At 31.4% G+C, this 12,582-nt stretch overlaps 1 pseudogene; it reads right to left on the bottom strand.

The window, feature by feature from the left end:
- Window positions 1-390: 390 nt before the first annotated feature.
- Window positions 391-12,157, bottom strand: LOC114721627 (SKP1-like protein 1A; annotated as a pseudogene).
- Window positions 12,158-12,582: the final 425 nt, after the last annotated feature.

Genomic DNA, 12,582 nt, shown 5'->3' with positions numbered 1-12,582 from the left:
CAATCACATCAAAATTAAAACCAAATATATTTCCTAATAATACTAAATATCAAAAAAAGTTTAAAATCTTAATTAATTATAATTATTTCATAGTTATATCTATTAATTGAAAATTGTAAAAAACTAATAACAGAACGTGAAGAAATCAAAATTTAAATCTTATACAAACAAGTTGAAATGTTAAAGTCATAACAAGCGGAATCTAATAATATTAAAAAAAAATTGAGTTTTTTCACCAACATAATTTCTAAGGTCCGCTGATAAAAATTTGACAAATTTCGATCGTCTTCCTGAGAAGTGAAGTCGTTAAAACTTCACTATTACTAACACACGATAATAAAAGAAACAAGAAACTCAACACATAAGAAGTAGTTCTTCCATCAGACTTGATTAATCAAAGGAGCAATTATGCTGTCTACGAAGTCGCTCTTCTTCCTCTGGGGTGAAATCGTTCTTTAAATTGAAGATCTTTCGAATCTGTTTTGGGATCTTTCCTTTGATCAAATCCGCCACAGTTTGACAAGCCAAATCAAACAACCCCTTAATCTCTAAATAGTTTGCTGCCATTAAAATATGAAACAGCCTATCCTCCACATCTACCTTCATAAACTCAGCGCCCCATTTGTTTAGCTCCTCCGCCTCGGAATCGGAGGCTCCGCCGCCGTTGGCCTTGGCGGCAGCTTCATGATCCGCATGCTTCTGGCAATATTCGATCACTTTCACCAATATTCAGTGCTTAAATTTTCCATTGGGGCTTTGTCAATCGAGATGGAATCATCCGTTAGCATTTGCTTCAGCTGCTCCGATTGCATCGCGGCGGCGACCGTTATTGAACTCGTCGCCCGCTGCTCACCACCGTTATCTTGTCCACAGGTGACGACATTGTGGTTGGAAGTAATAGGAACCCTCTTGATTGCTCTACAGAATGAAACAGGGGTCGATGATTCTAAATCACATAACCTTCACCGTTAGGGGGCTCCATTATTTATAATGATATTTGAAAAGATTTTAACTTTGAGAATTGGGATAGGATAAAATTAAAGGATCAAGATAATTTACAAATATTTTAATTTAAAATAACTAGATTTTCTTATGATTTCACTATTTAAGAAAATATTATTTACAAGTCAATTTGTTTGGATTTTTTTTATTAGGCTTAGGAGTCATAATTTTATTCACGAAATGTATGTTGAATGATTATATGTATTATATGATACTATAAGAAATTAGTCTATAAGAATAAGTTGCACCTGTGTTGTGTTCCATAATACCCACATATGATATCCATATGCAATATTAGCCATACAATTGTAATTTTGACATACATTAATCAAAGCAATTTAAATTCAATCATTTAATTGAAATTAGGTCAAAGATTTAAAGGAATTCAAATTAAAATTACTTAGATATATAAACTTTCCTTCTTACGTTATTAAGAATTTGATCAAATATAATGACTTATCTTCATAGTTCTTCATAATTGAAAGGATTTTAATTTTGAGATAAAATATATAAGCTTTCAAGGATAAAGATAATGAAAAATATGTTAATTTAAATAACAAGATTTTCTCATGAAATTTCTCTCATGACGATTCAATTTGTTTAAATTTTATTATTAAAATGATTTAAAATTACAGCCCTTAAATCTTATTTTGCAAAAGAAAAATCCCAAAATTTGGGTCACGTGCCATAACTAATATCTTCTGGATTCTTACAGGTGGCATGAAGATACCACAAACACGATTACCACTCGAGATAAAAGTTTTTTATATATTTATTTTTTATTTCAAAAATTATAATTAAAAAATTATTATAAGCCATGTCAAATGTCCTTATTCAAATTCATATTTCTTATCATTATTTGTCTAAAATAATTATGAGTATAAATCTAATATAATATCATTTTTAAAAATTTAATAGAAACAAAATTTAAAATAAAGATAATCCTATAACTAATAATTTTTAAAAATAAATTTATCATTAAAAATTACACATTAAAAGTTTTTTATCTGAACCATCTAAATCAGGTTTTGAATGGTTTAAATATCATCATGTCAATGAGTATATGGTGCTTATTACTGCGAAAGCAACAAGTGAGAACTTACCTTTTTTGGTCCCTTATTATCCGCTTCTTTATTCGCACCATTAGATCAACTTTGGATAGTTGAAATTTAATATTTTACAAAACTATTAAATCTTAACCGTTTTACAATTGATCTACGAGATCCAAAAAAAAAAAAAAAGTGGTGGGAAGTGGATAATAATAGAAGTGAAGAGCTTCTTTTCCTAATAACTCCTAAACCAGACGACTCTCCCCTCTCTCTAATCTCTCCCCATTCTCTCCCTTCATTGTATTTTTGCTTGTTGCCTAGTCGGAGTCTTGTGATCAGTTTCATATGGAAACCAGTATCAATACTTATCGGGATAATAAGCATTATGATGCTCATTAAATCTCAACCATTCAAATTTAATATGAATGGCCATATTTATATTTAATATTTTTGTTTTCTGAAAAATATTTTTCTTTAATAGGTACATACTCCAAAATAAATATAATCTATTAACTGTAAGTTTTTCAAAGATAGTTTTTATTTAAAAATGACTAGTTAAAAAATTTAAATCTAGACTATTAAAATTGTCTATCGAATTCTAGATTTCACTATAATGATGAGCAGCGAAATTGTTTCTATTCACATGGGCGCTTCATAGGTTGGTCCAATCGAAGTATCCCTAAAACCCTACACTATTTACTACCAATTTCTCACCATATAACATACATAGACATAGGGAATCACACAGCATAATTACAACAAAAGCATGCGGGCCATAGATTGAACCCTACTTTCCTTTTTTCGATAATTCTTCTCAGGTTTCTTCGATAATTTGAACCTACTTTCCAATGCTTGCTATTATATCATCTGGGGAAGTGTTCCTTCTTTAACCGATTCATCCCGCATAACATTAAAACTTCGAACAGCTCCAGAAACGACGTTCACTGTCCAACACCAAGTCCTACGAAACACGTGTTTGAGCAATTGACGCACGAGTATTACAGGCAATGATGCCCAGACGATGATCAAGAACCGCACAAGCAAGTCTGGAAGCAAGATTGAGAACAGAGAAGCTGAAGAAAGCGATCCAAAGACGAGGAGGATATTGTTGAGAACATCGTCATAGTTACCACTAGACTTAGTTGTGCATACTCTTCTTCATGCCAAGAACTGTGCTGTAGAAGAGATGGCTATTATGAAAATCCACATGTTCACTGGGTGCGCCTCAGCTGGGGATTTAGGTTTGTGTTTGAAACTCAACTTGGATCACACCGAGAAGAAGTGGATCCAGAAACACGGACGCGGCATGACTTGGAATTGAACAGATCATTTCATTATTACTATTCCTTCGTCCATTGTTATAGCACGGGAATGGCTGCAAGATTTACCAATAAATTAATAATACGATCTTGTGGGACGTAGTTCGATCCATTCCTGCAACAAATTTCAAATGATAGCAGACAGTATATAGTGCAGTTTTTTGGGTTCTCTCTTGTCTTTTTCATGCTTTTGTTCAAGATTGTAAGTTTTTTCCGAGTTTATGGCCAACAAGATTATAAGTCATTTTCTCCACATCGTATTAATTAGCAGTACGTGAAAATCTGAATGAAGGCATATAGTAGTCTTTTTTCTGTAACAAGTGTTGTTTGGTAAAAAGTATTGAAAATGATGAGTAAGGATTGGGATTGTGATTAAAAAGCCATTAAAAAAGTGTTAGTATAAATAATTTTGTTTTGTGGGATTAACCAATGACCAATCTCATGTAAGTGGGATTGTGAAATACCACCTCCCGCCATGGCATTCCCCAATCTCATATATATGGATTTATCCAATTCTAAGTAATAAGCAATTATTCATACTAAATACTCTTTTAATATATTTTTTTAATCTCAATCCCAATTTCCAAATAGGACAAAAAAATTTAGGTAAGTTGGGTCCTAAGGGATTTATTAGGACTAGGACATGTGTTTAAATTTAGAGAACGCTAACGAATATGGTTACAGATTGCCCACCATCAAGATTCTCATATTGGGACACATGGTGGCCTTATAACACTAATATATACAATATGTGTGTGTCTACAAAATTTTATGAAATTCTGCGGTTTTATGATTTCTAAAAAATCATGAAATTATAAAATAATACCGTTTTATTTAATCAAAAGAAAAAGACAGAGAAAATTACCATGTGGTATAAAAAAATATAATCACTAAAAATTTCATAACAAGTGCATAACAAGCTTTCATGCGTGAAATGACAAGGTCCAAGGTCTAAGGTTCAGTGATTTTTTTGCTCAAGAAAAGAACCTCGGTGATTTTTTTTTAAATAAGGGGAAATTTTGTTAATGACTTTATGCAAGTTATTAATATAGTTATATGACTTGTTAACCGCGTTACTGAAGTTCTAAAAATGTCACGTTTTGAATTTTTTAAAAAACCCATTATTAACTGTTATACTGAATAGCTTTAAAGAATTTGTTAATCATGTTACTAGACTTGAAAAAATTCCTAAAAAATAGTTGCCGGCCAGATGCAATCGGTTGGCCACTGAAGCCCTGGTGACTGGTGGCCCACCTGAACTTCGGCAGTCGTCGCTGGCATTAGAGCTTCGATGACCGGCTGATTGGTGAGGTTGCTTGATGGGTTTTGAAAAATTTTAAAGAGCGATGTGGTCTTTTCAGCAAACTTTAAAATCCCAATTTGGTCATGTGTACTTAAAGAGAAATTTTTATTATTTAAGTGACAAAATGGGGATTTCAATATTCAAGTGCCATTTTTACGTCGTTTTCCCCTTATTTTTTTGTTCTCACCGTAAGTATTAAGAAATGAGTAATGCCGTTCTAATCGTAACCTTGGTTTGGTAAGGGCGATATTTGTTCTCTTCTTCCAACACTTCAAGGATGATATTAAAGTAAATAATTAATTTTATTTTTTTAACTTTTAACTTGCTTATAATTTAATTCTTTAATTATGATATAATTCAATCCCTAAACTTTTAACTCGCGTTATGAGTTAGTCTCTCTTTTTGTTTTTCACTTTTTATATTATTATTCTTCTTTAAGAGTCATTGATATGGCAAAATAGCTTTCAAGTTAGCTCCATTTATTTGGCCAAAAAAACAGTTAGCTCCATTTAGAATTTTCTTTTATATAAAGTTAAAAGAAAAGAAGCAAGGACAGGAGTGGTGGATGTTGTAAAGACGAAAAGAAGAGGTGACCACCCCATCTGCTTTATAGGCCCCGCTTCAGAGCACCACCACGGTCAAAATCACCTCTTAACATAAAGTGAAGATCACAGTAAAGACTAAGTTGTAGACAAGTTAAAAGTTTAGAAACTAAATTACACTAAGTCATAATTGAGAGATTGAGTTATAAGTAAATTAGAAGTTAGAGGAATAAAAGATTAAATTTTTCAAATTTTTTTAAATACTCACAGCTCATTCACAAATAATTTTAAAATAAAAATAACCCTTAACCCATAATTTATTCTATAAACTTTATATTATATATTGATATAATAATATTGAATAATGAAAATTTTCTAAATGAAATTGATTGTATTGTTACCACAGAATTTTTATTCATAATATGTTGACGAACATTATTATTTTTTTTTTCACATTAAATTGGACGTGTCTTCCTAAATAAAGTTTTCAATTTTGAATATCCATAGAATTAACAATAAATGCATTTCAATTTGAAGAAATAAAATCATCAAACTCATTGAATCATTCTTAGCCCACCCGAATAAATTCTAATAATTTAGGTCAAAAACCAATTCATGCCATGCTTTTGTGGGACAGGGGGGAAAAAAAAAGCAAGACTTTTACAATAGATTTCTTATCGACAACATTCATAATACAATTGTCACGAAAAAAATTCATAATACAATAATTGTATTACAATTTGCGAGTTATATGGATGTTAATGGATCTGGCTTCTTTCTTTTATCCTTTCCCATCCGCTGCCCTTCTTTGCCTCAAACTATAACCGTTTGTGTTGAAATGGTGGGGTGGCACCTTTTATTTTCAAATAAATATCTAACATCCTGAAATATTTTTCTAATACCATTTATTATCTTGAAATATTTTTTCAGTAGTATCTATTTTAATATAATTTTTGGTCCAATCAGAGCCCTAAAATATTTTATCTGTAAAACCTAGTATCTGGCTTTCAGCACATTAAAGTGTTTTTTTTACCGCCACCCAGTATGCTGAAATAATATTTGGTCTAGTTAGAGCCCTAAAATATTTTGTTTTGTAACACCCAATATCTGGCTTCTAACACATTGAAGTATTTTCTCAGTAGCATCTAGCATCCAAAACTAATTTTTAGTGCATTCAATACCTAAAATATTGCCCTAAAAATTATTTCAAAAAATTAAGTGCCACTTAAAAAATATTTTAGCATAGTGAATGCACTAAAACTTAATTTAGAATACTGGGTGTTACTGAAAAAATACTTCAGTATGCTGGAAGTTAGATATTGGGTGTCACAAAAAAGAATATTTTAGGGTTTCGACTAAATCAAAGATTATTTTAGAATATTGGGTGCTATTGAAAAAATATTTTAGGATACTATGTGCTACTAAAAATACTTCAGTGTGCTGGAAGTCAAATACTGGGTATTACAAAAAAAAAACATTTTAGGGCTCTGATTGGACCAAAAATTATATTAGAATAGATAGTATTAACAAAATTTCAAGATAATAAGTGGTACTAAAAAAATATTTCAAAGTGTTAGATGTTTATTTAAAAAAGAAAAAAAGAAAAAAGGTGCCACCCAGTCATTTCCACACGAAAACAGTGTAATTTGAGGCAAAGGAGGACAGCAAATGGAAAGGGGTAAAAGAGAGAAGCCAGGTCCGATGTTAACATCGCTATTACGGGCTGGATCATGCACCAAACAAAGTTTTTTTTTTTGTTTTTTTTGCTAAAACATAGGTATCCTTTTATTAGAGGCAATCATATTCGAAACACTTTGGACACTAAATATAGACACATCTCCCAATAAGGATTCTAATCTTGGTTTGCCACGTTATGAGGGATTAGTCCCTTCTATTAAACCCAACTCCGTTGGTATGCACCAAACAAATTGTGAGTACAGAATTTCAAACCACAAACAAATGAAAAAGTCAAAATGTCCTGAACCCAACCCCACAACAGCCCTACATTTTTGAGACACTGACAGCCCGAAAGATTTTTAAAAGTTCATCCGTCAACCAAAACTATTTAATGGTATCATTTTATCTCTCAAATACTGTCCTGATTTTTAATATAAGACTTGATTGACTAATTTGAGAAAATTAAGAAAACTGAAAAATTATTTTATTATAATATATGCAACATGATCTCTTTGAAATATTTATGTGTATAACTACATTATATTACCTCCAATCCTAAATATAAGATCTAGTTTATAGTGTAATTTACACATACTATAAAAAACAAAAAAAATTGAAATTTTAAGAAAAAAAAGTTTTAAAAAATTTTTCCCTATGTAATTAGCCCAGGTTCGCTTGCAGCTACCCACTTCATTTCTGATATCTTTTCCTCTCTTTCCTATAAACTCCAAAAGATGAAAATCACATCGCTGTGGATGCTCTCTTTGTACGTGTCTCTTTCGCTAATCACTGTTAGCCACTCAGCAAAGGTCGTTGCAGACGGTGGTGATAATTCAGGTACGATGGCTTGCCTTCCAATTTCTAATTTTTCTCCTCCAACGAAGTGATATTCAAAATAATTAAGGGATGCTCCTGGTCTTTGTTGTAAGACGCTTTCAAGTAAATCATTTATATTAAGAAAAGTTAGTTATATGATTCAAGTTGTTCAAAAGCAACCCGATATTTCATTTATATATACCTCTATTAATTAAAAGAATACTGAAAACATCACTGTTCACGTGCACAGGTCGCCACAAGTAATCAAGTGATAAGTATCATTCCCATGAGGATTTGGTTACAAAACCTGGTCAAGTATTGATTATCACACTTTCGCATAATTTGAGTTACACAAATATATCAAGAGTGAAGGAAAACTATTTTTAAAATTAGAAATTAATAAAAAGAAAAAGAAAAAGTGATTCTTCAATTCTAAGGACAAAATGGGTCATAGGATTATTTATTCCCCTTGTATTTCAAAAGCATTCAATTAAATCCCCATCATATTTGCTTCTTAATTATAGATTAAGCTAGTCAACAAGGACACTAAATTACCTACAAGTGCTCTCTCAAGTCTCCAAATAGGTGTTTAGTTCAATTAATTCATTAACCTCTCAATTTATTAATTAAAACCCAATTTTCATTGCAAACCTTATATGACGAAGTGAGGTTAATTAGTATATCTCTATTTCATTAACAAAACCATCCATTCAACTTGCAAACTTCAAGTTCTCACACAATTTTACCCTAGTTCTACACTCAACCTAGCCCTCTCAAGCATCAATCAAGTGAATCCAACAATCTCATTGATGGTCAATCAACAAGAAGCATTAAGCATAGAATAAAATCAACATAATCATTTCATTAACCACAAATATAAAGGGCAAATGAGTACTTAGTCCATACAAGGGTTCAAAATAATCCTAGAATAGAAGCTTAGCTACTCATGTTCAGAAAACAACCATAACTACAGTGAATAACTACAGCCACATCAGAAAAATGAAGAGGAAAGAGGAATGAGACAGCAAAATCAAAGAAAATGAGCTTGAATCTCTTCAAATCTTCAAATCTTGGCTTCCATAGCTCCAAATACCTCAAACCCTAGTAGAGCAACCTCCCAAAATGAACCTCTAAAGGTGAAGAATGGTGAAAACAACACATCCCTTCGAATTTTATAACATATTGATAAAGCCCAATTTTTATATATTTTATCCCACATTAATTTAGGATTTAAATGATAATTTTGAGCTTAACTGGATTTTTATGCATTATTGAATTAATTGGTTGATTTTTAGATTTTGCATAAAAATTGAGATTTTGGATTAAAAATATAAATATTTTGTGATTTCCTATTTTTGACTTGGAATTAATTTTTTCTATTTCTTTGGAAACAAGTCTCATATTTTTAGAAAGATTATTTTTAGAAAGTTTTGCAATTTCTTGCCTAATTTTTGTGCATATCTGATATTTAATTTTTGATTATATTTGGATATAATCTACATTAATGGATGCACTTAAATTCTTGTAGGTCAAGAAAGAGCATAGAGGAAATCCAATAGTGCAAGATTGTTTCTTGAGATTTAAGCACAATCCAATGACTAATATCAAGTGGGTCGATCAATTACTAATGAGTTTAAGTTTTGGATCCAAGAAAATTTACTTTTCTCCTACTAAAATAATCTCTCCAGCCTACGCCTAGCATCACTTTTCCTTCTCCATTCACACCCACTAGCATCATCCACCGTCAATCACTTCCTTCATCCCATATTCACGCCTAATGTCAATTTATTCTCCATTCACGGATTGCACCAGGCCTTCCTTCATTCCATAGTCACCCAACAACCATTCTCACCATATTCCATCATCACATTCAATCAATTCATGGCTGTGGCATCTAAAGGAGAAGGCAATTTGATGGCAACTTAAACTTGCTAGGAAGATAACTTGGGAGGAGAATGGAGGAGGCTTGAGCCTTGGGCGAGCACTTGAAGACCACAAGGGAGTGATATTCCATTTATCTTTTTAATTCAAGGACTTGAGATTATTTAGTTTCAAATAATTTTAAGTTGTATTTTTTGTGAGAGAATTTAGTTCTAGATTGTCATTTTTATTCTTGGATTGGATTGATATTTAGATTTTGTTTGTATTGAGACACTAGCTGGAATTTATGTTTATGAACCTTTGCATTGTTAATTGAATTTATAATTGAGGTTTTATTATGAATTTAATTATTAATGCGTTTTGAATTGCAAAATTTGGGTCCTTTTGCCTCTTAATTGTTTAATTAAGTTGGTTAATTATCGAATTGTTTAATTGGATAATCCTAAACATAATTACCAGAATTAATTTGAGTTGTTTTCATTGGTTTTTAATAAGCTTAATTAACCAACCTTATACTGTTATGAGTTCTCTAATAGTTTATAGTTTTTGAAGTTGAGGGTTTCCTTTATTTCAAGTAGGTAATTAGGTTTATTAATCCCACTCTCTTATCACTTCCCCTTGGTCTAATTAACTGATTAAGGTTATAAAGGTTGAATCCATGTGAATCCTAAGTTGTCCCCTCTACCTTACCAAAGACAACTTCTTAATTTTCACTTGTTAATTTTCTTTGCTCTTTAGTTAATTTTCCTTATTTATTATTTTAATTTTTTTCCAAAAAAAATCCCCCAAAAATTGCATTGCATTCATTTAAGTATAATTTAATTTTCATATAGATTTTAGGACATTTGCATCTTGCATTTAGAATTAGAATTTTACATTTTAGTTTAGGTCCATTTTATTGCATTGTTTTTTATCACCTGAATTTTTACCTAAAGAAACCCATAACTTGCTCATTGGAAGTAATGACCTAGGTCGATTCTAAACTACAAATTAATTAGGACCTAGTTTAATTGAGTGTTTTAAGGACAAAGGCATCATCACATATGGAGCCCTAGAACATATGTTGTCTTCAAAATGCAGAGTATTAGTAATTCTACATTGGCTGCGGCCAATTCCTTTGCTAATCTCTAGAATTTCATGTCATTTTAGTACTTTTTTTTAATTTTTATGCACTCTTAGATGTATTTGTTCATATTTTGGCATTTATCCTTGTTATTTTTGAGCTTATAAAGTTTGTCACTTTTGCAAGGTTATTTTGGTCTAAGAATTAAAGTTTCAAGCCATTTGGAAGTACTTCAAAAAGATCTAAAGATCAAGGTCTCTTAAGAATTACATTATGGTGATCAAAGAAGAATAAATAGAGGCCAAATCATAAGTAGAACTCCTCATGTGAGCTAGAAGTACAAAATTTTCCAGAGGCAAAATGAGCTGCGGCGCACTCTGACTTGGCTATGGCTCAATTGAAACAGAAGAAAACTTGGCCACGGCGCAAAATTTTTGGGCAGTGGCGCAGTCGCTGACAGCAAAACGCACAGCTCAACTAAGCTTGAAAATTCTAGGTTTTAAGCCCCAAAACTCCATCTTGGCCGCCATTCTTCAATTCTAGGTGGTTCTTGGGAGTCTTTGGCTGTGCTAGAACTTGTTTCTCAGAGGAGATTGAGCTAGGAGTTGGAGCTTTGAAGAGATTTGGGCTTCTTTCCTTAGTTCTTCCTCTCCATCTTGCTTTCTCTACTCTCGTTTCATGTTTGTGCTGATATAGATGTATGTTCACATGGATTTTCTAAGTATGTGTAGCTAAATACTTTGATTCTAGGATTATTTTGAACTCTTGTATGGATTAAGTACTCATTTCCCCTATATATTTGTGATTAATGATACGATTGTGTTGACTTTACTCTATGCTTAATACTTCTTGTTGATTGGCCACCAATGAGATTGTTTGGTTCACTTGATTGATGCTTGAGAGGGCTAGGTTGAGTGTAGAACTTGGGTTTAACTATGTGAGAACTTAAAATTCGTGAGTTGGATGGATGGTTTTGTTAATGAGATAGAGATGTACTCATTAACCTCACATAATCACATAAGGATTGTAATTAAAATTGGGGCTTAATTAATTAATTAATTAAGAGATTAAAAAATTAATTAAGCTAAACACCTATTTGGAGACTTGAGAGAGCACTTATAGGTAATTTAGTACCTTTGGCTAGCATATTCTATAATTAAGAAGCAAATACAATGGGGATTTAATTGAGTACTTTTAAAATATAAGAGGGATAAATAATCATAGGTCCCTTTGAATCTTTAGAATTGAAGAATCACTTTTTCTTTTTATTAATTTTTAATTTTATAAATATTTGTTTTCACTCTTGATATTTGTATTACTCAAATTAAGCAAAAGGGTGATAATCAATACTTGACTGAGTTTTGAAACCAAATCCTCATGGGAATGATACTCTACTTATCACTTTATTACTTGTGATGACCCGTGTACTTGCGGTGCAAACGTCCTTTCTGTCCTAGTCTTGGCTGTGGCCAATTGCTCTCTGGAGTATTGTTGGCTGAGGCCATGCTCTGTTTTGCATCTCCTCTTTTCTTTATTTTTTTTTAATGTGTCATGGCTTCCTATGCATCTTTCCAACTTCATAGGATCAATATTTGCTTCAAATGGCTGACAAAATCAATTATTTTTAATATATTTTGATATCTTTTATATGGGTTTTGTCAACTTAATTAGCCTTTTTGGCCTTAATTAATTATTAATTGATTTAATATATTTTATTTTGAATTATTATTTTATAGGGGTAAAATTGTCATATTTTGGTTTATTTTGGTTTTATTTTGGTTTAATTTTTTGAGGACAATTAATGCTACCCTTTTTTTAAATTTTGTTTGCAGGTTTTTGAAAGATTTAAAAATAAAAATGAAAAATAAAGAAAAATAAAAGAAAAATAGAAAAAAATATAATAAAAAGATAATTAAAAAGAAGGGGGCAA

This window comes from Neltuma alba, unplaced genomic scaffold (assembly GCF_004799145.2).
Source record: "Neltuma alba isolate B1F8T4 unplaced genomic scaffold, ASM479914v2 tig00012051_pilon, whole genome shotgun sequence".
Classification (NCBI taxonomy): domain Eukaryota; kingdom Viridiplantae; phylum Streptophyta; class Magnoliopsida; order Fabales; family Fabaceae; genus Neltuma; species Neltuma alba.
Note: the sequence above shows the minus strand (reverse complement) of the source record. Positions and strands in the feature narration are given on the sequence as shown.